We start from the raw sequence: 26,688 nt of genomic DNA on the forward strand, positions 1-26,688 counted from the left end.
AAAGTAAACTACTTACTCTGAAGCCCTACAGTGAAATGCTTCTGATATTTCTGGTTCCTTTAAAGTTTCGCACAGCCGTTGTGTATATTGTGTAATAAAATGACATCAGTACTATTTTCAGGGAACAGATTTGTTTTCGGCTCTGTAAAGGATAAGACCAAATGGTTTACATTATGAAAAGACTGGAGTCTTGTATAATCTGTATGAAAATAAAGATCAGGCCCATTGTGTTATCTGGGAGGACAAGCTTCACTGATTAATTATTACTGAGATGAGCCAGTCAATCCTGGAGCTTGTTCCGTCCACAGCCCTTTTCTCAACATTGTTAATAGTCTGAGCTATGATTGCTTTATTGACAAATATGCCATGCATGTTAATAAGACTATCATCTGCTCCATGCTTATTAAGTATCAGATTGTGGTGACATTCTGGCTTAAAATAACCTTCAGGAAGCTATTTTATTTCAGCCATATATTGTGAAGACTTTCCATGTATAGTATTTCTTGACATTAAGTATTAGCATTTTAAATCAGATGAAGATCTGATTTAAGTTTTTGGTACATCTGTATAAGCTCTAATCCTCTGCTGGCATTTAAAGCATTAAGGTGCTTTAAAAATATATTTAAAAAGTAAATCTTATTTCCAGTTGTCATAAATCCTATTATTCTGTGACATTAAATAGTGTTGCTTTTTATAAACCTATATCTGGATAGTTTCCTATCTCTCTACACTATATATTATATATTTTATAAATTGTATTTTATATCAGGAAGCTGTTAATAAAGTGATTTTCATATTCAGATGTTCTGGAATTTCTGGTCAATAGAATACAAGCGGAAAAATCAGACATTTAAAAGTTCTCAGTGTGACAACACAAGAACTATGTACACACTTTTAATCAAAACTCCTAATTCAAAGTAAATTAACTTTTGTGAAAACTGCCAGATTTCTGTATCTTCTTGTACCCACTACTGCAAACACAGACAAACTGATTAGCTGATTTTTTCAGTTGGAAAGAATACAGGGAAAAAGCCCCAACACCCACTAGTTGGGAATATTCAACCTCTTACTTGTAATTAACATTTTAATAATGTTTATAATTACTAATAATTGTGTGACTGAGTAGTCACTACTCCATCATCATGATGTTGTAGTAGCAACTCTTTTTGTTTTCTTTCTGTTTGGAGCAGTTATATGGTTCAGTCTCATGGCCCTTCACAATTATAAGTCTGCACCTTGACATGAAAATGGATAACAATATGTTGGAGTAACTGACAGATGATTACAGTGCAGTTCAGACCAGCTACAGGTACACTGGACTCTCATAACAGCATTGTGTTTTTCTGCTCCAATCTTATAAGGGTCTGCTTGATAGAAATATTAAAGTGAACATTGTTCTTAACACTTTAATGAGTTTGCATGCGAGTCCACTCCTGTTCCTGCTGAGGTAGATTCGAACCAGATCAACGACACATGCTGGATTGAAGAAGTGGATCGTTACTCATCTCACTACTTAGGCTTGTAGGCTTGGATTTAAAAATCTTCTAGACATTGCATTCTCCATCCATCATTATGCTACTATTAAGGTATAAGGAGTCTTTTCACCACAATAGACTCTCAGCTAAACGTCCACCTGGAATTGAAAACCAAACAAAAATAAAAATAAAAAGTCCATGTGTGATGTTCGGTGTCCATTGGAGTTCCTATTCCTATATTCCTGTATTTTGTCTTTATTTTATACACTTGACATTTTCAATCATCCATCAGTCTAATTAGATTAGTGCCAAAGCCAAGGCATGTTCTGCCATAAGTTCCTCTCATCACATCTCAGTGAACCTGATGAAGCTGTATATTGAAGCCTTCTGTGATTTTTCACTGATCTATGAATTTGTCAGTTGATCTACACATACTAACTAGTTGACTGTACTTTGATTCATGTTCTGATTGAAAAATCATTGTATGAGGTGTGAACTGTCTACAGGAATAATGTGACATACCAGTAGGCAAAACTAAACAATCCTGAAGGTTTTATTTATGTGTACTGCTTCAATTTTCTATTCTGAGACATTTAGAATGCATAGATAGAACATTATTAGTGAGTAAGATACATTAGTTTTAAGGTTTCTTATTAAGCGAGTTGTTTAACCCAAAACCATATTCCATAAAAGTTGTACAACTCAAGTGAACAAATATTAAGATAATGTTATAAATGTTTTCTATAATTCAGATTTTTCACCACATATTATCTAATTATAAGAGAGTGGCAACACAAAACGTGAACAAAAACAGAAAATCAAACAAATAACGAGAGAAACTCTATAGAGAAACTCTGCCAGATTGCCCGCTAGTGTTCTGGCAGGGAGATGTCCAAGCAGTCCATGACATCAGAACACTTAAAGAGATTTACAGAAACACAATAAACATGTCTTCGAATCTGGTTCCACTGGAAAATGCAGTTTATAAAGCATTAACATTGCACTTCAAGTCAATATCCTTATTGCACTTCTAGACAATATCTGGTTAATATTTAATGCTACTCTTATCTGATGTTACCCACAATATTCATTTTCACTGTCAAAGACTTTCTAATATTTTAGAATGTCATATACTGTAAAACTACACCAGGTTACGTATGTAACCCAGTTCCCTGAGAAGGGAATGAGACGCTGTGTCATGGCTGACACTATGGGAATGTTTCTATGTGGAATTTGCATCTGAAGCTCTGTGTGAAATCACACAGATTTATCGACTCGGGTAGGTCATGTGATTCCATGTAGGCCATGTAGGTCATTAGCAGCAAGACCATAAAAGGGCATCTACGTCACATCACTCCAGCTTCTTCTTGTATGAAGGAAGCACAAGTGGATACCTTGGGTGTGGCTAGCAATGCAGAGTCTTGTTCCTGTCTCAGGGAACCAGGTTACATACGTAGCCTGGTGTAGTTCCCTTTTGAGGGAACTCGACACTGTGTCATGGCTGATGCTATGGGAATGCCAATACCAACACCGCCAGAGATGTCTGTCCTGGAGGTTTTGAAAGCAAATGAAAAGGGAGAGGACTTATGCCTTGCTCTCGAGCAATAGGCATATGTCCCAAGAACCTGAACAGGGCACAGCAGGTGCAGTCTCTCCTGCTCCACCAACTTGTGGGACAGAGGGCAGAAGGCCTGCAGAAAGGCCGGATACAGAGCCATTTCCTGGGTCAGAAACTCCTCAGAGGCTGATTCCATTGGCTCAAAGGGAGTTTGGAGACATGGTCTACAGGAAAGTCTTAGCTGCCTTGCAGCACACAGGAGGTAAGAGACCAAAGACCAGGCATGTGACTCATATACCTCATATGTAGAGGGTGATAGGCCCTCATAGAGGCATGTTTGCAGGAACTCTAGCACTGTACTAACAGGGCAGTGAACTAGATCCTGACAACGCCGATTACACCAGAGGTGAAAGTTCAAAATAGTCTCCACAGCCTTGGTTGGGAGAACGGTGTCTAGGAGCTGGTCCCCCTAAGGGGCTAAACCAGAGGTTCTAAATCTCAGGCTGGGGGTGGAGAATTGCCCATGCACCTGAGAGCGGAGGCTCCTCCTGACGGGCACAGTGGGTCAACTCCTCAGAGGTGAACATAGCCACTTTTGCATGGCCAAAAATTGCCATATGCATTTCACCACCTACAGTTGGAAATGCCACTTCCCGGACTTCAGCCCCTGCCTCAGTAAGAAGCCTGCTTCCCGATCATGTGCTCTGGAGGGTAAAAAGCTCTCAGCGAGTGAAATCTGGTCTCTACTTATTTCCAGATCTGGTGGACCAACCTGAACAGAGGGTGCAAACACAGACTACCCTAATGATTGATTAAGAGGACCCCCAATAGTAGCCCCTGAGTTTCAGGAAAAAGTGTTTCAGCACTAGAAACATAGGCCCAATCTTCAGGCAATCTGTGAGCCACGAGAGACAGGAGCCCTCTGAAAAGCCGTGGGCAGGGCAGCGGTCTAGGTCCGCTCCCTAGCCCGAGAGGGGGGCATCCATCGAAAGAGTCCAGCGACAAGCGTCTCTCCACATAAGAAGGGTATGAAGCTTGTGATGCATAACTTGAAAAGGGTGTCTGTGGGGGTGAAAACCCCTGCTCCTGAGCCAGAGTTGAGACAGGCACTGGCCTAGTCAGATTTTAAAGTCAGACATTTACGGCAGAAAGGATGAAATTCCCCAGAGTGGAGATGGAAATGCCTGCATCATGGCTGAATCCCAAACTATCCCCCAGAAGGTGGTTCTCAGAGAGGGAGAAAGCACACACTTCACTTGGTTGAGGCCTCGGGACCTCATATGGGCAAGCACAGCGTCTCAATGCCTGGCTAGCACTTCCCTCAACTGAGCCAAGATGAGCCAGTCATCTGGATAATTGAATACATGGATGCCCCGGGGTACAATGATGCCAGAGCATGCCTCTATGTACTCTGTGAGGGTCAGCACTAAGACTAGTCCTAAAAGGAAAACCCGGCACTGGTACGCTTCCCCCCGAAAGCGAACCAGGGGTGTCTCCTGTGCTCTGGCGAGATGCATATGTAAACATATACACCCTTCAGGATTATTGTCACAAATCAGTCCTTGGACCTGATCTGCAACACAATGACCTTGAGTGTTAACATCCCGGACTTGTATGTTTCAGCATACAATTCGGAGCACACAGGTCTAAAATTGGGTGTAGCCCCCGTCCTTCTTGGGAGCAAAGGCTTTTGAGGGAAATGCACTCTACAGCTCCTTTCTCAGATGTGAGAGGCCCAACAGGGCCTCAGTGGGAATGCAGACTTTCCCCATGCAGTCAATGAGGGGGAGAGATAGCCTAAAACTGTCTCTTAAACCCTAGGCATTGTCACATACTCCTGTTCACCAAGGTCCACAATGGCTGAATAGTCAGCAGTCAGGCAGAATAAGGATTATTCCACAACCTCGACACCTCATTGTGGAGGTATGGAAAAAAATGGGCGAGGCCTGCATGGAGGTGGAAAGTGGCATGAATGTAGTCAGAGATTGTCAAGCTCATAACGGACAACACTAACCTTCATCATGCCAAACTAAGCTAAGCTTAGCAACAGCACATGTGATCACCTGCAGGAACTTTTCAAACACCACAGAATGCAATGGCAATTTGAATGCTGTTTGCTCCTTTTTACCCTCATCATGCTCCTCAGAGTCCGATGCAGACAGCATTATATCCTCATCTAGTTCGGGAGAAATCGCAAAGCGAGCTCCCAGAGCCGAGGAGGAGGTATTAGAGTCAGCTGAGAGGATGAAAGGGATTCACGAAGCCGTGCTTGACTGGACATACAAGCAAGTGAACTTGGAATGAGCTTAGCGACAGCCCGCGAAACTCAACAGCACTCTCGAGAAGCAATTCAGTGACATACTGCTCATCATCGCCCACATCGAGCTCCTCAGTGTCCGATGAAGACAATAATTCCTCGTTTGGGTCGGGAGAAATCGCAAAACGAGCTCCTGGAGCCAAAGCAGGGAAATCCGAGTCGGGAGAGAGGGAAAGAGAAAGGGGAACACGTCTTTTATTCTGCCTCCACTAACTCGGCCTGCGAGACCCATGATCTAAGTCGGCGCGCTGCCTCAGCAGACGTGCGACCCCAGTCATGAGGCATAAGTGCTTGGCTGGAGAAAACAGCCAAGTGAGAGCGGAGTTTACGGAGAAGAAAAGTTTCTGGCTCCCTCAAGAGCCGCAAGTGCACACTCCACTATCAAACAAACAACACAGAAAAAGTGCGAGTCGAGTTCCCTTGAATACAGTAGACCTGTAATTTAACTGTTTATATTTCCTCATGGAGCATATATAAGATGTTTTCAGCTAAAGGCTACACATTTCCAACTCACCATACTGATGGTTCAATTTAGTTCTTCTATGTCAGACTGTATTCGAATCATGGATATAGGTCAAGGATGTCTATGTTGCCTTCGTCCTATGCTCTTGCTGGATGATAATTGGCTGGTAAATAGAAGATTATAAAACTTTAAAAATTCTCTGACATAGCTATATTTTTAATATTACATCAAAGACTATCCAAAGATTATATGCTTAATTAATTTTCGACCAAATGGCCTGATATTAATTTGTAATATGTAGGTAAAAATATATCCATTTTCAAGCAACAACCTAAACATATCTACTACCTATACATGCCATAATCTAGTGAAGAGATTCTATTATGAAAGGTGTAACCATTCCTGAAAATTACTAACGAGTGAAAACACACAGCATTTGTACATTTAGATTAACTACATCTTGCTTTGCAATGGCCAGTGCCTACTAGCTCTATCTCTCATCTTGACCACCCGAGCCAAACGGTCCTAAATCCACCATTAAATTAAGAACGTTAGCTAAGAACTTGGATCAAGTTAAAGAGAAAATAAAAGTGTACTAAATAGTAACCTAAACTATAAACTCACTCAGCCAGCAGCTATAATCCTGCCTTAAAGGGCAACTCCAGCAGCCGTTTTTCTGTCATGCCCCATTGTCAAACACATTACCAGCCACTGAATCAGAGAAGATTCAATTTTGACTGGGACGGTCAGCTACAGAAAGATACTCTGTGTTATTAACTTGGCAGTAGAAGGCAGAGATTTAGGTTAGAGGTTAGAGCTTGTTTTTAACCCTTGAACACTCACCTGGAAAAATGAGTGAGTCTTTTAATTCCTAGGTGTTAATTAGGACTGTATGAAGCCTTAAACTTAATGACAGAAAAGGGTCACTGGCTGTTAGCTGTATAACATACATCTTTGCTTTTACTTGCTGTGATTAAAAGAGGAACGATGTTGCTCTGAAAAAGTAGAATTAAAGAGCAATGACTGGCATTAGTTTAATAAACACTTCTTGAAAATGAGCTTCATATGATCATATACAATAGTGAAGCATGTTTATAATAACCTGATAATAATTTCCTATTTATAAGAACCTAATTGCTTTTTCATATTTGTTTTAAAATTTCTTTATTTATAATGAGAAAGCACTGAGGAGATGCTCATCTCTCAATTAAGGAATGACAATCAAGAGTGAGCTGAGTAAATTAAAGAAAACTTTAGAAAATATTAAGGCTCCAGTTCTGAAATGAATACATTTTGGACTTCGGCTGTAAAATTGTCTCTTTAAGGCCAACCCACAATATAAGTTTATTTATTTATTTAATATAATACCATGTTATTTATTTATTAATAATTTATAAAATATAGTTTCAAATCATGTATTTTTTTGGGGGGGGGGGGGTTCTGTGGTATTTTTTACATTATTCAGTAACTTCATTAGAGTGCAAATTGCTTTATTTATTACATTATATTGCTGTATGTTGTACTTTTCTTTTTAAATAAAATCTTGCAGTAAAATCAAAAGTCAATGATCTGAACTTGGAATGTTCACATGCCCCTTTCATATCATAGTACAATGTAAACACAAATATAATCTAACACTAATATTTTATCGTTACAAATGATAAAATACATGGCAGAATTGTCATTGTAAATCCAAAGTAAAAAATAAAAATCCTGAATTATTTATCAGACAGAAACTGAAAAAAAGATCAATCATCCAAATGATTGTAGCATTTAACCAGTGTTAGCTCAATAATTGTGCAGTGCTGTAAAGTGTATCATTACAGCCAGGCTGCACTTCATAACGGTGGCTGCGTTCCCCTGAGACACAGCTGACAGAAGTAAATCTATAAATCATACAGAAAGGAATGTTTACTGTAATGGAGAAGGAAGCTGCTTCAGGACAAGCTGCCTTCTACCCTTTATATCACAAAGACTCTTTAGTAGCATACGAATCCCTTTAAACACTTGAATAGGTGACAGGATATCTAAATTGTGCCACATGCATACATCAGAGGCGATCCATTGTGTGTCACTTATAAAAGGGGAAAACGGACAAGAGGCGTGCTGAAGAAAATTGGATTCCTTTATTGAAATAAGTCAATTATAAGTAAAATTATTACAAAGGCTTTGTAAAAACAAGCAAAGGAGAGGAACAGATGGGACCCTGGAGCTGTGAGGTAGCAATTCTCCCCGCTACACAGCCATGTCACCCATTATCTATCTATCTATCTATCTATCTATCTATCTATCTATCTATCTATCTATCTATCTATCTATCTATCTATCTATCTATCTATTTGTTCAATTCTACAGGCTTAAGGCACAAGAAATATTCTTTTATTATCTTCTAAAGTCCCATACTGTTACAGCATTAGAACGTACATATTCGACTTAATCAAAATATTTAGCTGGAAATAAAAATATTAGCTAACCACACTCAGTTACTGATGTAACTCATGACATCAATTCCATTCATTCCAAGCAAATCATATACTAATAAGTAATTTTGCATGATTAAAAATTTGTTGTATTAAAAAAAGTTGTTGGTCTTCACTTGCATACATTTATTGGTCATGCAGTGGAAAGAAAGGATTTCTTTGGTGTCTGACCTGCACAAAATGGGACTGCTCTCAGGAGCTCAGTCATTTTAACATGTATGAGGTAAATTTTCAAAAAAGAAAAATGTTTTCTTCCATTGATTTTTTCACAAGTGGGTGATTCTTGGAACAATGCATATTTACACACACACACACACACACACACACACACACTGTTCCAATTTGCCTTAAGGCCATTTCACTCCAGACACATTTTTCAAAGCGGATGTGTGTTTATTCTGCATCAGAGGCATGTTACATGTTACTGTTACGATGATGACAAGCATTAAAATCCACACCATCTATATTGAAACATCAAGCGATGAATCATATTGCAGTTGTTTTATGCTTGTGCATGTACATGAACCATAAACTCCACAGAAACCATTGAAATCACACAATCAAACTTTCTATACGTTGTGTGCTTTATAAAAAAAATCATACATCTAAAAAAATGTCATGGTTGTGCAACAAATGGATAATCAGAAACAACAACTAGGCTGTTTGTCTAGTGCCCTGCTGTCAGTTTTTTTGCTGCAGTTACAGCTGGATAAACATCCTGATCCTCCATTTTTCAATGTCATAGCTGTATTTTTTCACATAAGATATATTTGTAGCGTACAGTATCATCATACCTGTATATCAGCCAAGAAGGTGCTGTGCACATACAGTTGTATTAACATACTGCACCAAGCGTCATGTTTCTGAGAGATGAGAAGAACCTTTTCCAACACTGAAGGAACATCCACTGACCCAGTGGCCCCGGAGCTGTGAGGCAGTAATGCTACCCACTGTGCCACCATGCTGCCCAGGCAGTATTTAAGAGAAGTGATTCATATGACCATTATGATTTGATCTGAGTCTGTGGGAACAAGGCATCTAGAGTGACTAGAGGACAGTGGATTGGATCAGTAAAATAAAGTGAACTGCCACTGGTAATGGAATTGCTTTTCTGTCTGTCTTCTGAATTCTCAGTTTATAAGATCTCTGTGGCAGGCAAAACCCTGGTACAAAATCTCACACAACCTCACACACAAACAGATGAGAGAAGGATTACATGATTATATAATTTATATCTGATGGAAGGGAAGAGGAAGTAGGGATAGCTGCCTGTTTCTCATTTTCCTCAGTATTCTCCTTTAAAAGTAGTGATCACCTTCTTATCCTCACTTTCCACCTCAATAGGAACACCTGTACACCTTCTCATGTATGTAGTTATTCAATCAGCCAATCATGTGGCAGCAGATACAGGTCAAAAGCTTCATCTAATGTTTCTACACTACAGCTGTACTTGTTAATAGAGATAATGTTTACAACATCAAGGGAAAAATTTGATCTCTCTAATCCTGGTATGATTGTTTGCTTCTAGTTAGGCTGGTATCCTTTCAGAAACTGATGGTTACCTGGGATTTTCACATACAACAATCACAAAATTGTGTGGAAAAACAAAAAGACATCCTGTGAGTGAGCAGAGGATCTGCAGACTGAATCACCTTGTACATAAGAGGAGATGATCAGACTGGTCTGAGCTGACAGGAAGTCTATAGTAAGTCAAATAGGCACTCTGTACAACCATGATGAGCAGAAAAGCATCTCAAATTGCACAACACATCAAACCCTGAAATGGATGACCTACAACACCACAAGACCACATTAGATTACGCTCCTGTCAGTTAAAATAAGAATTCGCAGATATCACACCCACAGGCACCCAAAATGGACAGTTTTGATGATAGCCTCTAATTCCTGTTCTTGGCTGACAGGAGTGGAACCAAATGTGGCATTATGCTGTTGTAGCTCATCCACTTCAAGGATCAATGTTTTATGCATGCTGAGATGCTTTTGTGCTCACCACAGTTGTAAAGAGTGATCAGTTAAGTTACTATGTCTTTCCTGGCAGCTCGAAGCACATTTTCTCTCTTATCAATAAGGTGTTTCCACCCACAAAACTGCCACTAACTCAGAGTGTTTTGTTGTTGTTGTTTTTCACACCATTCTGTATAAAATCCAGAGACTGTTGTGGGTGAAAATCCTAAAAGATCAGCAGTTTCTGAAAGACTCACACGAACCCACGATCTGATGTTTGATGTGAATATTAACTGAAGATCTTGACCTGTATCTGCATGGATTTATGCATTGTACTGCTGCCACATGAACATTCTCTTAAAGTGGATTCTACTGCCAAACATTCTGGATTCTGGAACTTTCTGCGTCTCTGAGTTCAGCATATATGTACTTTTAGGTTTTTAAAGGCAATATGTCAAGCTTGCACACATTGACAACACTTCGCTAATGGAGATAGAGGTTTTATATCAGCATTCTCAGGAAAGGCTTCCACCATCCTCCCCTGACTCTAATGATCAGCTTTTCAAGGTCTGCTGGAAACTGAATTTAGAGTGAGCATGGTTGTGCATTTAACCCTCCATTTTAATATTTCAGTGCTTTTTTTTTTCCATTTTCAATAAATGTAAAAAACTTAAAAAATATTATTATTATTTACAGCAGGCTTGTGAGGTTCCACTGTATATATAGAGCTTCTCAGACATTTCTGTGACATGTGACCTGACATCCATTAATAGGCAGTGCTCTACAACTAGAAGAAGGCTGTAATCCTGTCTGTCCTTGAGGCTGTGTGCATGAATTTGCATTTCCACTGAAAACCTCGAACAGGCTCTGAGTGAGTGATCCGTGTGCTGGTGCTTAATGTGAGTGTCACCCAGCCTCCTCTTGGTGTGCCTGAGAAATAAAGGGATGTGATTCGATTGGCTTCAGATTAGATGAGTTCCATGCTGAGATTGGCTGGAAACATCTTTTATAGCAGCTCCTGGCATCAACGAGGCTATTGTCTCTGCAAGAAGGTGACGGACTGTGAGTCACGATAAATTGTGGTCTTGGGGAGGGAGGAAATAGCTGTATGGTGGGCATTGTTTGAGTCTGGCGGGAAAAGAAATGTCTGGCAGCTTCAAGGCTTGGAGGTGAAGGTAATGGAAGCTCACACAGGGAAAACATTAGTCAGTGAGAGAGAGAGAGAGAGAAAGAGAGAGAGAGAGAGAGAGAGAGAGAGAGAATGAGAGGGAGCATATCTGCAACAGGGCAGCCTGGGTAAACATGTCAATAAAATGCAATGTCAGGGTGGATAAGAAAAATGAAAATCTGAGTGTGTTTGGTCTGCTCTTAAGAGAAAATAACCAGGATTTTTCCCTTTTTTTGTTCTTCATTCATTAGGATTTTGTTTTGATATATATCTGTCGTCCCATAGCAGTTTTAATACTCAAGACTATTCAAGGTGTTGTGATGATACAGACTAATCTGGACACAAACCCTTATAGAATTGCAGTTTTGTAGTTGTGGACCTGATTTTTCAAGTTCAAGATGATGAAACCCAAATAACTCATTAAGATTCAGAGCTGCATCCAGAACCTTTAAACCCACCAAAAAAACATTTAGGAATTTGTAAGCATGTATCCGTCTCACCTGCTCTTCTATCCTTGAGACAATTGTTTTATCAATAAGATCTCATTTTCAATTCCAATTTTTGTACATGACATTCTAAACCCTAAATTGAAATAAGTCTTTGACATGAGTTTTTACAGTCTATACAAAACACCTTTCCCTGTTCTCAACATATATTATACTGTTTAACAGTGAATTAAGAATTCCCCCTTGTAGGTGGAAACTCAGCTGTGCTGTTAAGGGGTACTTTAGGAAAAAGTTGGAAAAACACTGCAGTACAGTGACTCAGCATTCCCAGCTATAAGAACTAATAAAACTGTTGGATACAGTATGAAGGAAATATCTGTGTCGCACAGTGGCCTACATACTGTGGAGGTGCTGGTGGCCAAGGCTCTTAATGAACCTGAACTATTTAAACATGTCCACTAAACATATGGCCAAAAGTTTGTGGACACCTGACTATCACACCCACAGGTAGGCTTTTCCCTAATCAATTAACTTGTCTTTGTTTGCTGTAACATTACAATTTCTCCTCAGTGGCACTAAGAGACTCTGTTACAGCCCTGTTACAGCATGACGATGCCCCTGTGCACAAAGCAGCTATATGAAGACATGGTGTGGAGGTTATGGTTGGGGTGAACTGGAACACCGACTGCATGCCAGTCCTCTTTACTCTTATATCAGTGCCTGTTCTCACTAAGCAGCAGCACCACTCTTGTAGCACAATAGTCACATATCCACATGAAATCCTTCCTAGAATAGTGGAACTCATTATAACAGCAAATGACCAAATCTGGAATCAACAAGCATATATGTGTGTGATTGTCATGTGTGCACAAACCTTTGGCCATATAGTGTGTATATGTTAAAATTATGTGAATTCTTTATTATTACTGTTTGTTGGATCCATTTTGTTCCTTTGTGCCTAATTAAATTACATTTTAATTAGATCAGAGATGACTCAACGTATCTGCTAAAAAGTGTTTGCAAACAATAAGCAGGAGCACAACTACTACATTAGTCATTTAGATTCTCAGTGAAAATAACAGTGAAATCAGGAGTGGTCCTTCTTAGCATAAATTTAAAAAAAAACACACCTGTCCTAAATGAGTGGATTTCCTTGCTATTTTGCTTGTGAAGCAATTGATATTTCAAAAAAGACGCACAACAGCAACAACAAATAAGGTATCAAAGCCCAGGAAAAACGCTCTATACAATGATCACATTGGCATGATAATTTAGATCTGGAGCTTTCATTATGGAATCTTTCTGGCTGTCTCTCTCTAGTTAGTGCTCAGTGTAGCTGAGAGAGCTGTTGACTTGACTGGGCAATTAAATTCAGTCAATGTACTAGAGAGAAAGCTGGAGCATATTTCCCTGAAGGAGGAATTATTTCATAACTGTAAAAGCTATAAACACTTCTGCAAATCACAGGCTCATGACTGCGGATACACAGTGAGGGGTAATAAGTATTGGACGTATTTTTGACATTTTTGTTATTTAATATACATTCCGTGCTTATATACACTTCTAATTCACAGACTTTATATTTTTGGACATTAAAAAAGTATGTATTCATAAACATAAACTAAGATATAAGTTAAATTATACTAATTAACAGCATTATTACTATTACATTATAACAACATTCCCCTATGGTTCAGTTTCTTGGCGACTGAAATTCATTTCTCCTCATATCCCAGTTCATTGCTCCGTTCATGTTTCCTTCAATGGTATGCGATGCCTAGGTACTGTTCAGAGATAAGCAGCCCCATATCATGATACCCCCACTGCCTTGCTTCTTTTTTGCATGAGGGATAAGAAAGAAAATGATTACTATGCATTGCGTATTGTTCCCTGACTGCTTTCAGGTCATCCTGCAACTCTTTCTCTTCGCTTTTACTTCACTGTTACCATCATTTGACTTGTGAAATCTTACACCTATCTAAGGGGTGATTAGCTGTAGTTTGATGAACTTTCCACCTGCATATAATCAAACCAATTATACTGACAAGAATGTTTAAGATCTGTGCTAAAATAGAGTTTTCCACTGGAGTGCTGTTGTACCTGAAGAAGAACCACATGCTATTTAGAAGACACGTGTGTGTGTGTGTGGACTCAAAAGACAAATGCTTGCTATCTGGCATAAAAAGGGTGACATGATGGATGCAAGGCTAGCCCTTAGGATGGGAGATTTACAGCATTGTAAGGAGATGTGTGTTTTGATGTGAACATTGAATGATGTGAGGCTGGCACAAGCTTAAATACATTACGGAAAAGATTTTTAGAGCTTTTGTACTGAATGATCTACCACCCACGCAAACCATCAGACAGGAAAAAATCTTTTTTCTGTGAATATACAGTATCTTGCATAAACAGACAAACACACACACACACTGCACAGGGAGTTGACGCTGTATGTATGTGTGACACCCGTGTGGAGGCATACAAACAACAGTGGGATGGTACACACACAAAGACATACACCAGCTGATCATCTGGGAAGGCATGTTTGTGCATCCGGTGCAGGAACATTGCCAGGATGTGTGCATGGAAGAACCTCAATCAGGACGCACATCTGTTGTTTTATTTGAGTGGGCTTGACAATGCTGCATATTACTATAGTTTTCCTGAGATGTTTTCTGAGTAGACCCTTGAGAGCTTTGTGCAAGAGTTAAAGATATGGCTGTTCCATAAAGAACATCTTTGAGTCCAACAGTGCCACCAGGTCCTCGTTTAGAGAACTGCAACCCTGTATGAAACCTCTGACCGTCAGCATTTGATACACTGCACAGGGTCAGGATATTCCAAGTCACTGATGCATCGCTTATTGATTAGTTTTCTTTAAAATGCAATAAGCAGTAATGTTTCTATCTTTTTTTTATTGTTTTGCGTATTTTTCAAAAATATTAGATGTAGCTACAACTTTGTTATTATGGCTGATAATAATAATAATAATAATAATAATAATAATAATAAGTATTTGTGCGTGTGTCTTTGTTCTGTACCGAACAATATAATCTGTATGTCTGCCAGCTGAGCTAACTGAATTCCGGTCCGTGGGAATCAATCTCTCTCTCTCTCTCTCTCTCTCTCTCTCTCTCTCTCTCTCTCTCTCTCCATCCACGCCTCATTTTGTAAGCTCGCAGCAGCGGCAGGCGCGTGTGAAACCCTTCCTCTCGAGTCTCCCTGCCGTCCGGAACCGAACCACGGCGACAAAACGATGCTCGTGACGATTTGCGCACAGTGACAGATTTGTCACGGAAACCGAAAAGGTGTTTGTGTGCGGGTTTTTTTTTTCTTTTTCTTCTTCCATATTTTTATTCTTTTTGGCACTCGGTGTATAGAGCGATGGAGATGAGATAGTGCAGTCGGTTCGTTCTGCGCGGGGAGTTGCCGCTGTATGAGTGTGAAACCCTTGAGGATGCTTACGAACGGCGGTAGGTGAGTACACACACACAAACACACACACACACACACACTGGCGAGAGCGCGCTTAAAAGACATTTAAAGGCGGTCGGACAGAATGGGGACACAAACGATATAGAATCCTTCATAGTCGTGCATGTCGTTTTGCCGACCTCAGGGATGTAGCTCTTCAGATGAATGGCTGATAAAGCGGCCGACGGCGATACCGCTTTCAAGGGTGTTTAAATGTCATTAGGGTTGAATAAACGTCATTAAAGCCCAGACCCATTTCTGTTCACTTTATCTGTCGGATATTTCTATCCAGTTTCATTTTGCTCAGTTCTGATGGTGTGGGTTCAGTATAACCCGGAACGCCGCAAGTTTCTAGCAGGGTTTGTGGTGCGCCATTGGACGGATATGATCACCAAGCGTTTTCCGTCGCATTTCACCTTTCTCTTAGACACAAACCAAACCCCAAGAAACGCGAGAAAGCCTTGGGACTCCGTGTAACTGTGAAGTGGCGAAAAAAAAAAAACACATAAAAAATGTCTGGAGTGACACTACACCACCATCAGCTATAGTCCAGGTAGTGTCTGGTTAAAAAAATACCATTTCTGTGGCCTCTTGTACCAGAAGAAGGCAAAAGAATACAACTTTACTTGTTCTGCAGTCTGAAGTCATTATCATTACTCTTTGACGTCACTGGTTTCTAAATTAGACAGGGTGTTTTATATATTGGATCAGCTTGACATGATATTTAATGGTGGTCCTGGACAACATCCATCCAATTAACAGTTGTTGAAACAGGTATTAAACATGATTGATAACTTTTTATAGAACGCTGCTAACAACCCTAGTTGTATTTTGAGGCATTTTAACAAATTTGTTCACTGCCAGGAAGGTCAGTCTGTCTCATAATATCCCACACAACATGGTCTGCCTTGTCAGGATATTCCAAGGATTATTTATATCACATTGATATAAAGAATTGATCAAAAAAAATCCATCTCTCTCTCTCTCTCTCTCTCTCTCTCTCTGTGAGCATGTCTGGATTTTTGCCTGTTCTGTATGTTAACTGATAACTGAGTTATGCACAGTATTGTTTATCCTAGACGCTTCACAATACTGTCACCAAGCCAAGTCATATATTTCACTCACAGCACAGCTGCCTGGAGCTTTAACGATGCACATCATTTAAATTCAGTGGTAGCGTCTCGATACAATACGTTTTTGCACTCGGGCAAAAATAAGCACCACCTGAATGTGTGCATGTGTGGTTTCCATTTTCAATTGATTAAACATTCGTCATTATGAAAGGACAATAATCGAAACTTCATCATGATGTTGTTTGTGCAATTCATTCACACTCTTAGCAGCATATAATGGAATAAAGGCTGTGCAGTAGAATCTAATGAAATGAAACATGGCCGATTAAACATTAACATTAACTCATTGGTGTGCAGCATTTTTTCACCTCAGCTACATCTCAGAAAGTGTGTGGAAAATAAGTTCACTGTTGTGCGCGCACATTTTTACATTTTTGTAGCCTGCCGGGTTGCCAGGGTGGAACTTTTTAATTCAAATTGGGCTAGTCCACAAATCTGAACTTCCAAATAATCTCACTGATCACTTTCATCAGTACATACAGAAGTACATAAGTACCGTATCATAGAACTATGTGTTCATAGATTTAATTTAAAACATATATAAAAGCCTAATTATGATTTTATCATTATGTTAAGAAGCATAATGCATACAGGGCATGGCACAGGACATAAAAATGCCTGGCTGAAATGAATGGAAATGAACAAAAACCTAGTTTGTAAGTACAATATAAAAGATTGCATCATCTTTTATATTTGGTATATTTCTCCAAACAAAATGTAGTTTCCACGAACAGTCAGTACAACGGAAGTCCCTAATGCTGCTAATATTTTTTTGATAAAAGCTCAAGCACACTAAAAAAATATAAAAGCCTGTTATTCAATTCAAATTCAATTGCTATCAGTTAACTGTGTTTTTATACAAGAAATCATCACTTAGTACTCACTCTGGTGATTTTTTTCCCCCTTAAAGTGCAGGGCATTTTCCCCCATTTTGCTAAATGGTAGGCTAATGACAATAGACCCCTTTAGTCCCCTTTAAAAAATCATACTGCACACGGCTTTGATGCATGAGCACTGGATAGTGAAAAGGATAGACAAATTACCCATAGGAATGACAAATGCTTCATATTGGTACTTGGGCTCCATTTTTCTATGAATATGGCTATTTCTAAGACAAACCAAGCCTGGATTGGCCATCGGGAGATTCAGGAGAAATAGAGATTATCACCTGGGAGAAATGGGTGAGATTGGTCTCAATGCTCATAAAACATTTTCTAATTGTTCAGAAAGTGCATTTGCACGTTGCAGTGTTCAACGGTAATAGTATTTCAAAATCCTATATTGTGTTAACAACGAGCAAATCATATATAGTGCAGTCTTACTGTCTGCTTTAAAGGAATATGGTTTATGACAAAGTACTTCTTGGCACCATCCACCCAGCCCTTTTATGTACCGTTGAGTGCAAAGATTTGCATACTTTTTGGTGTAAGCCAGTTTATTCCCTTTGAAATGAATTGCCCTACACTGTGGGTTTGAAATCAGATGAAACTGTAGTATGTTGAAACCCACTTTGATTGGAAATTGTGCTTGCATTTTTTTGCCAGGTCCAAAATTTTAGTCCCTTCCTATAACTTGCATTTTATTCTTTCCACCTGCTCACTGGTTCATCTGGTTCTACTTCCTTTCAGACAGTTTCATTCAGAACTACTTTTCTCATTTTATTGCCAAGCCAAAAACTAATAGCATCACATCATGACCAAGTCCTATAAAAGGATTCAGCTATGTCACAGATGTTCAGTTCTGCACCCTTACCCAGTGAGTGCTAATCTTTTTAGTGAACTTGTTAGAATCTTCCCTGCCGGAGTACAGAGTACCAAAGATTTGTTTCTTGTATTTGAATTATTACTAATATTGCCCTGACTGACTATGTTTCTGAACAAGAAATGGTTTGTTGTTTAAATTGCCTTATAGCAGAATTATTGCTGTATCCACAAAATAATTCATCTTACAAAAATTGAAAATTTATAAAATTCTAAGCTTGTGTTAATTAGTAAACAAATTCTGCCAAGCCCCGATGAAGCTGGATGATAGACATGATCAATGACTTGAATGTTTAGGAACTGAACATCTGCGACAGACACTTACAGAGTATAATGTCATTAGTGATACACAGAGTGCACCTTACAAGCTAGAAAAACACCACTATCTATTTATGACCTTCCTCTGGCACTGAACTGAAGCTGTCAGGAATAGAGTTAACAGCAGATATGGCTGTAGAGCCACAAGGAAGAACAATGTAGAAGAAAAAAGAAAGCAAATTGCCCTTTGTCTGCATATTATTCCTGTGGGGTTGGGTTTTAATGACCGCAACAGTGGATGAAAGAAGGTATGTAGGATCACATCAGTGCTGCCATGGCAGCTCAGAACATGAAGGTGTTTTTGCATCAGAACAGGGTATAATCATGCCTCTAAAGCACATTTTACCCAAACCCTGGAGTAATCCTTGCTTTTGTTCTGAAATCACAGATGACAATGGAATGATTTTCCCTTTTGTAACTGGCGGATTGGTGCTTGATAACGCTATTATAGTGGCTACTGAGTTACACTGCCAGTGCATCGCTTACAGTTTACCTACAGCCATCGCCAAGTCTAGTCTAGTCCAAGTCTATATCACAGAGTTGCAAGAAACAAGCCAGTTGGCTATAATAACTGTGTAATTGCAGTTTTTTCTGCAAAAATAGGCAATAGAAATAGTACATGGAGCAGAGAGCCTGATTTTTTTTTTTTAGATATTTAAGCAACGAGGCCTTTCTGATGGCTGAGCTGTCATTATCATAAATGAAGGAAGAAAATCATGAGCATCTCTGACAATTTCATTGACTGTCAGCCATATTGCAAAATCAAAAAGCGACAAGAGCTTGCAAATGTACCCTGTGACACTCCCTAAAAGTGTCACATGTACTAGTGTGGACTGACAACACAACAGTTGCATTTTTATTAACCTACTAGAGGGCACAAAACTGCAAACAATACCGAGATGGGTGAACAAGCTTAGGAGGTGGGTGGATGCATGAAGACAGCCAGTGACTCAGCTTTTTGGACAGCTAAGGGAAGTTCATTCCATCACCTTGGTGTCAGAAGAGAGAAGTGCCTTTGATGCACATCTTCCTTTTCTTTGATAAATGGGGGATCTACACAAAGATGTGCTAGAGTGTGTTAGAGGATCGAAGAAATCATGGTGCAGAATGGGGTTTGATATGTACTTTAAGAAAGGGGGCTGGAGGTCTGTTTTTGGCTTCATAGGCAAGGATTTTAAATTACATGCGGGCAGTTACAGGGAAGCCATTGGAAGAAGCATAGAGATGGAGTAGTGTGGGAGAATTTTGGGAGCTGAATTCTGGATTTGTTGGAAGATAGTCTGACTCGCTTGCATGGGTTGCATTAGTGCATTCTCAAAATGACCAGGAGCTATATCTATGGATAGAAATGAATGTGAGTTTAGCGATATGACGTAGGAAGGAGAGTTGATTGCCCATGGTTATCCCAAGGTTATGTGCAATGATTTGAGAGTTGTTCAGAAAGATGAAAAGATCTTGACGCATCTCCTGGGATGATTAGCATCTCAGTTTTGCTGGGATTATGTTTCAGCTGATAAGCTGCCATCCATGACGAGTTGAGTGCCAGGCATTCTAAGATGCATGCAGAAACATGAGCATCTGATGGAGGAAAGAAGAGGAGCAGTAGACTGTCATCAAGCACTGCAGTGGTATGTGAGAATATGACCTCACTGAGAGAGCGGGTATAGTGGAAGAACAGAAATGGACCAAGCTGTGAGCCTTGTGGGACACTAACAGAAAGCATGCACAGAGCAGAGCTCACCTGATATTGCCATTTCTCCAAGAAACCATTGTCTTTCTTTGTCCCATATCGACTGTGTCGATTGCTGCTGAAAGGTCAAGAAAGATGAGGATTGATGACAGTTTGATGACAGCCTTCACAAACCTGTCTTGTCAATAAAGTTTGGAATTTTGCACGATTTTGGAAAGCTGTATGTTGGTGAGTTGCACCATTAGAAATCTTTGTGATACACAGCCTCCACTAGTTCCATAGGAAACAGCACTGGTGCTCCAGAATGAAAGGAAGTAGAGTGGAAGTTTACATCTGGTTCTATGATTGATTGAGGGACAGACCAGGGCCATCTGGTTCAGTTGGGGTTACAAGAATGGCCAGAGGGCAATCATGAAGGTTGCATTACAGAAAATCATTATCCATCATGCTGTCTACAGATGTATGTACGTCCTGCTTCTTATAACACTCCCCCTAATCTCAGCGAATAGCACAAAGACTTTTCTTTCTTACTGCATTGGTGGGAAAATGAGAGAAATCTAGAATACAGATAATTACATGAACTATTTGTGCATTTATGGATCATTTATGGACCATTGTTCACTCATCTCATGGCTCGTGCAGTGGAGCTAAATGTGAAAAAAAAAAACACCAGTGCTCCACTAAGTTAAAGATTCTTGGTTACGATACATTCCTTTTCCTTGGTGTGCATTATGTTTTACATAAATAGATAACCTTACCCAAGTATCAATAGGGTTAATACAATGTTTATGAGAAATGCTCATTGTGAATGAAAAAAGTCTAAATAATTCATCTTCAGTATCTGCTTTATCCTGATCAGCTTGGTCATGGTTGGTTTCAGAGCCTAGGGCAACACTTGGGGAAAGGCTGTAGTATTAACCCTTGATGGGACTCCAGTATATTGCTGGGCTCCATTATACACAGATCTGCTCTTTCACAGCTAGAGGCAATGTAGCATAGCCAACCTGGAACTTGCATGTCTTTGGACAGTAGGAGAGAACCTAAAGAAAACCCACATAAACTGGTACAGAACATATACAACTCCTTACAGAGAGTAACCCAAGCTTAACCAGGACAGTGGGACTGTGATGAAATAATGCTACCCACTGCTACACCATGCTGCAGCATCAAAATAATATCAGTTTACTTTTTGCTGATGCAAATATTATCTAATAAGAGAAGCTCCATCCTATATCCTTAGAAGAACCCTTTATTTATCACATATACATTACAGCACAGTGCAATTCTTTTCCTTGCATATTCTAGCTCAGGTAGTTGGGGTCAGAGCATGGAGTCAGCCACAATACAGCACCCTAGGGCTCTAGGGCCCAACACTGGCAGCTTGGTGGTACTGGGGCTTGAACCTCTAACCTTCTGATCAGGAACCCTGGGCTAAACCATTTGTCCTGGAATTGCTTATAACTTGCTTTGTTATTGTAGATGGTCGATTTTAGTTGCATGAACTTACAACCCAGCATCTTTTTAAAATTATGTGTGCATATTTTGCTAAATGGCGCTAGATAGTGCTGTGGTGTTACAGGTAGAGCATAGCTCTAAAGCTGCAAGTGGTATATTTTTTATCTGTTTTACTGTGGATCCTGTTAGAGACTGTATGGAACAGATTACCCTGCCCCTGAAGTCAGTGTGCTAGAGAGAAGAGGTAGGTTTTTCAACTCAAGTTCCATTCACCATGTACCATTGTTTATCCTCAAGCACCCTTACAACACCAGCAGGAGCTTGATGTAGCATCCTAAAGCAGGCACACACTTGAAGCCACTCTGAAAAAAAGGCTAATTTCAAGGTGCTGTACTTCATGGCTACTATGCTGGAGCCATGCAGTGCAGATCTCCTAGAAATCTTCCATAGCTCATACACTCAAAGCCTGATGGGACATGGAGGGAGATGGGGGTTGAGAGACACACAGTTTTTCATCACTTTAGGTCTAAAAAAAGTCCTCTGGAAAAAAAAAAGGACAGTGCTGAGAAGTTCTCATTGCAAATATGACATTAATACCTCATTTAAAGTTAGTGGAAAGGTCTCTTAATGCAAAGATCTTTATCTGTGACTGCATTGATTTTCAGTCTGGCCATATTACCCTATTCCGAAAGGTCAATCCCACTCATTCCTATTGCACTGAAAACCAAAACACTTCCAGTCTTAGCCTCAAACAGACAGAAAGAGAACACAAGAGAGAAATGGAGAAGCTTACAGCTAATTTTGAAATATAATGTACTTCACTACAATCCGAAGAATTCTGCGTTGTTTTTAATCTATTATCTTATTGACTGAAATTTCAATTGCTGTACGTTGAGGTCAGCACTTCAGGTTTCAAATCTCCAAATCAAATTCATTAAATCCAGGCTAAATTGGACCATTGGCACACAACAGGATTCTGTTTATTGCGAATTCTGCAGTAAAAATAAAACATTAGGTTAGGTTGAATTTAATCTAATTTAATATGCTCTTGCTTTGTTTCCAAACTTCATCAGTCTTTTCTTTACTGTCAGCCTGTGTTATACTCTTAGGAAAATATATTTAAACTGAAAATATTCAGGATCATTTAACATTCCAGCTTGTAATTTGCGAATGTTGCAGTATGGTTGCAATACTCTCTCTTTCTTCGCCACTAACACACTCCAGTTAAGCTCATTATAGTCAGAAAGAAAGCTTATTAAGAATCCTGCAGTGTGTGGCATAAGTTTTGGTAAACAGGATGTTCTAATGAACCAATCAATGGCTGCCTGGTTGCTGAGAGAATCTCGAGGCAACCCTCATCATTTTGGTGCAGACTGATTGATGTGCATGCTTAGTAGATCAGAGAGGTTGTAAATTACACAGGTTTGGCATGGTTTATCAATCAGCATTAGGCCAGTATGTGTTTGTCTGTAGCTCATTTGTGTGTGTATGTGTGTGTGTGTGTGCGTGTGTGTGTATGCTTAGGAAGGGAGCTGAGCTAAGCGCAGTGTTACTGACGCATTCTTTAATTGGATTTGTTTATTTATCTACAGCAGTCATGCTGATTTAGGTTGCATCCTAAATATGTCACTATGACAGGATCAATATTTATTATGTATCAGTGTTTAATTGAAAAAAAAAAAACATGGGGAGGGGCAAAGTGTAAATGTGGGCGGATTCAGCTAAGGAAGACTTGAAGAAGAAACTGCTCATCTCATACAGGGTGTCTGACATTGCTATATTCTTTTGATGGTGTTAAGACAATGTGTGTGTGTGTGTGTGTGGATTAGTATGAGTAGCATTTTTCCAAGAACCCCCCCCCCCCCAAACCCCATTTATCTACCATGCGAGGACTTTTGTAGCCACTATCAGAAGGTGATAACAGCACACACACACACGCACACACACACACATGCAAGCTCTTTGGTCCTCTGTCAACAAGACGTGAATGACATAAAAATCAAAGATGATACTTGGGTCCTCTCTAATGGCTTCTCACATTTTGCTTTCATTTCTGAAAGCTTTAATAGGGGCTTTTTGAAAATGCCTCTGTGGTTTTCTTTGTGATTCTTCGCTTTAAATGTGTTCCTAATGTAGATGCTTGCATATTGTACACATTCAGGACCTATTTTTTTTGGTAGGAGAGGTACAGGGGCAAACTTTATTTGGATGGCTATTTGCCACAGACCATTAAAGCACATTAAAGATTCGAGCTTTCTTTTAAGGAAATGGATCCCAGTCCAACAAAAGAAGATCACTCCCTCTGCTAATTCACTCGGTGTTAATGATTCCACAATTCACAAGCCTCTTTCTCCGTACATTGAAAAGCCTAATGTGTGTTTTAATCCGCTTCTTAACAAACATAACGTTCATGTTAGGCCTATTTTGCACCCCTTTTTTCCATGTTACAATAGAGTGGCCTTTCAATACACTCGTACCGCTCATTTTAAGCGACCCTGGGAGACTGTTCATGCATTAGTCTTTAATTAGAGCCTCCAGCACCTAGTCCGGGTTGGTGGGATGAGCCAGTCATAAATACAGGGTTCAATCCAAATCCTACCATACTGTGCAGTCGCTGTATAGCACATATGGTCACACTGCAATTACTGATGAGCACTTTATTTTCAGATGCCCCGCCCTAAAAGCTTTGGCATATCCATGCAGTAGTCACTGTTGTTCCTGTGGTTACATAGTGCTTTGTGTAATATGTTTCTGATTTCCACTTCCAAGGAGGTTTCCACATCCATGTGTTTTAGATTATAAGATCTACATGTGGAGGAAAGAGAGAGAGAGAGAGAGAGAGAGAGAGAGAGAGTAGTAGAAGGTTATTGAGAAGAGGCTGGAGAAAAATGTCTCTGCTAAACAGGCACAAGGAGCCAAGCCAATGTGAATGACAGAGAGTGATTTGATGACACATTAACACATGTCAGAGATCCTCTGGGAAATAGATCCCTGAAGTCGCACTGGTGATTACTGGTGTAAATTGAACCAAGAGTTTAAGTGTATGTGTGCCCGCGTGCATCAATGTGTTCCCCAAAAGCCTCTGGGAGCATCGGAGGGGTATTTAAAGGTGTTCCATTTAAAGATCCTCAAAAAACAAGAGAAAGAAAGAATGAGAGAGAGAGGGAATTTTTATATTAGAAGTTACATGGTCCAAAATTTCAGTCATCATCAATGGCATAATTCAATATTTCATTCTAGACTTTTACTCTGGTAATCATACTGACTAGTCCCTATACTGTATGTGAAAACCATTAGTCACATGAACACTTAAGAGGCAAGATAATATGATGTTCTTTTCAGAAAAATGTCTGACAAATATCAGGTAGCTTAGAGGCCAGTGGTAGCTTAGTGGTGAAGGTGCTGTACTACTGATTTGCAGGTTGTGCGTTTGAATCCCAGGTTCACCATGCTGCCACTACTAGGCACCCTCAGTTGTATAGAATGAGATAAAAATTTAAGTTGCTCTGGATAAGGGCATCTACCAAGTAATGTAAGTAAATGTGGTATCTATAAAGGAATCAACTGATTAGAGCTGTAATTAGTATCATTCATTGAAATAGTTCAGAGTAGTTCTTCCGGGTTTGTAAATAATTTAATGCAGAGACAATATTCTCACATATAAACTCATCATTACAGGTTGGAAAAGGCAAACAGTGTTTAGTAAATATTCACTGCATATGTAATGTCACATGCCCAGAACAATAGAATTCATACTGCATAATGCAGCTGTGGTATATTCAGACAAGGATTATTATTGTTATTAATGTTATTTTTTTCCCCAAAAAAGCCACACTGTAACATAATGTATTACTGAATTAAAAGCAGGACCAGTGTTTTGTCCCAAGTTTGTGTATTTTGCATAGTTCTGACAGAAGAAATGTACAGTGGCTAAAAAGTCACAGACCCCAAATTAAAATGCCTGTTACTTTTAATGTAAAGTAAATAATCTATCTGGTAAATTGTGTTATGATCTGATGAGACCAAGGTAGAATGTTTTGGAAAAATTCTAAAATAAATAAAATTATTATTATTATTATTATTATTATTATTATTATTATTATTATTATTATTAATAATAATAATAATAACAACAACAACAACCAGATTTGTCTATATTGTTTCCTTTTGTCTTTGAAACATTTCTATTTGTTTTTCACTTGAATTTTTTAGCTGCTATATCGAACGAAAAGGGACGAAAAGAGCTGACATATCTCAGTTTCATTTTTTAGAAAACCCTGTGATTTCAATAGGGGTGTGTGGACGTTTGTACATCCATTGTATATCCCGAAAGTAGCAGCCATGGTTTTAAAGTAATGAATACAATTCTTTTATCAGGATTTATCAGCCTGAGAAATGCAATGCAGGTCTTATTCACTGTAGAAATTCAATTAGTCAATTCACAGTAACTCTACTGCAAATTGCATTATGTTTGATCACAATACTCATTTATCTTGTATCAGTAAATTAGACATGGAGATATTGTAATGTAAATACTGCAGAATGAGTGTTCTTCTGTAAGAAAAATGACAGTGTTCTTTTACTTTTAAGGAGGGGAGTTGTTATGCTTAATTACATGTTAGGGGTGAAATGGCATAAGCAGGAAATGTCTGATGTACATACTGGGGTTTGGGCCCAAGTATTTATATATATGCAGACATATTTTTTGTTTACGTTGACATTTTTTACATAAAGTTTTACCCTGGTGGTTTAGTCAGTATGTATTTCATACCTTTGCTGTTTTCTGGGCAGTGTGTGACCTTAAATACATGTAGTGATGAGACAGGGCTGTATTGATGAGAGCAATTATAAGAGACAATGAAATGGTGCCCGTCATTGTCTATATTCAGAGACAGTGTTTGCTATTGCAGTAGTCGATTGGCGTGATGATGGCAGGTTGGCTAGAGAAGGCTATATTATGCAGCCTTTGATTTAAGGAATCAAGGC

At 39.3% G+C, this 26,688-nt stretch overlaps 1 protein-coding gene across 4 annotated transcripts in view; it reads left to right on the forward strand.

Annotated features, from left to right (window-relative positions):
- The window catches only part of lingo1a (leucine rich repeat and Ig domain containing 1a), a 113,401-nt gene that overhangs the window by 71,341 nt on the left and 15,372 nt on the right, over positions 1 to 26,688 (forward strand). Inside the window, exon 1 of one of the 4 annotated variants that reach the window (XM_058408696.1) lies at positions 15,041 to 15,349. The exons of 2 other annotated variants lie outside the window; for them this stretch is intronic. The gene's annotated coding sequence lies outside the window, so the exon portion shown is untranslated. Of the gene's footprint in view, positions 1 to 15,040; positions 15,350 to 26,688 lie in introns of those variants that run through there. One more of the 4 variants, XM_058408698.1, reaches the window with a different exon arrangement.

Source organism: Hemibagrus wyckioides, linkage group LG14 (assembly GCF_019097595.1).
Source record: "Hemibagrus wyckioides isolate EC202008001 linkage group LG14, SWU_Hwy_1.0, whole genome shotgun sequence".
NCBI lineage: Eukaryota > Metazoa > Chordata > Actinopteri > Siluriformes > Bagridae > Hemibagrus > Hemibagrus wyckioides.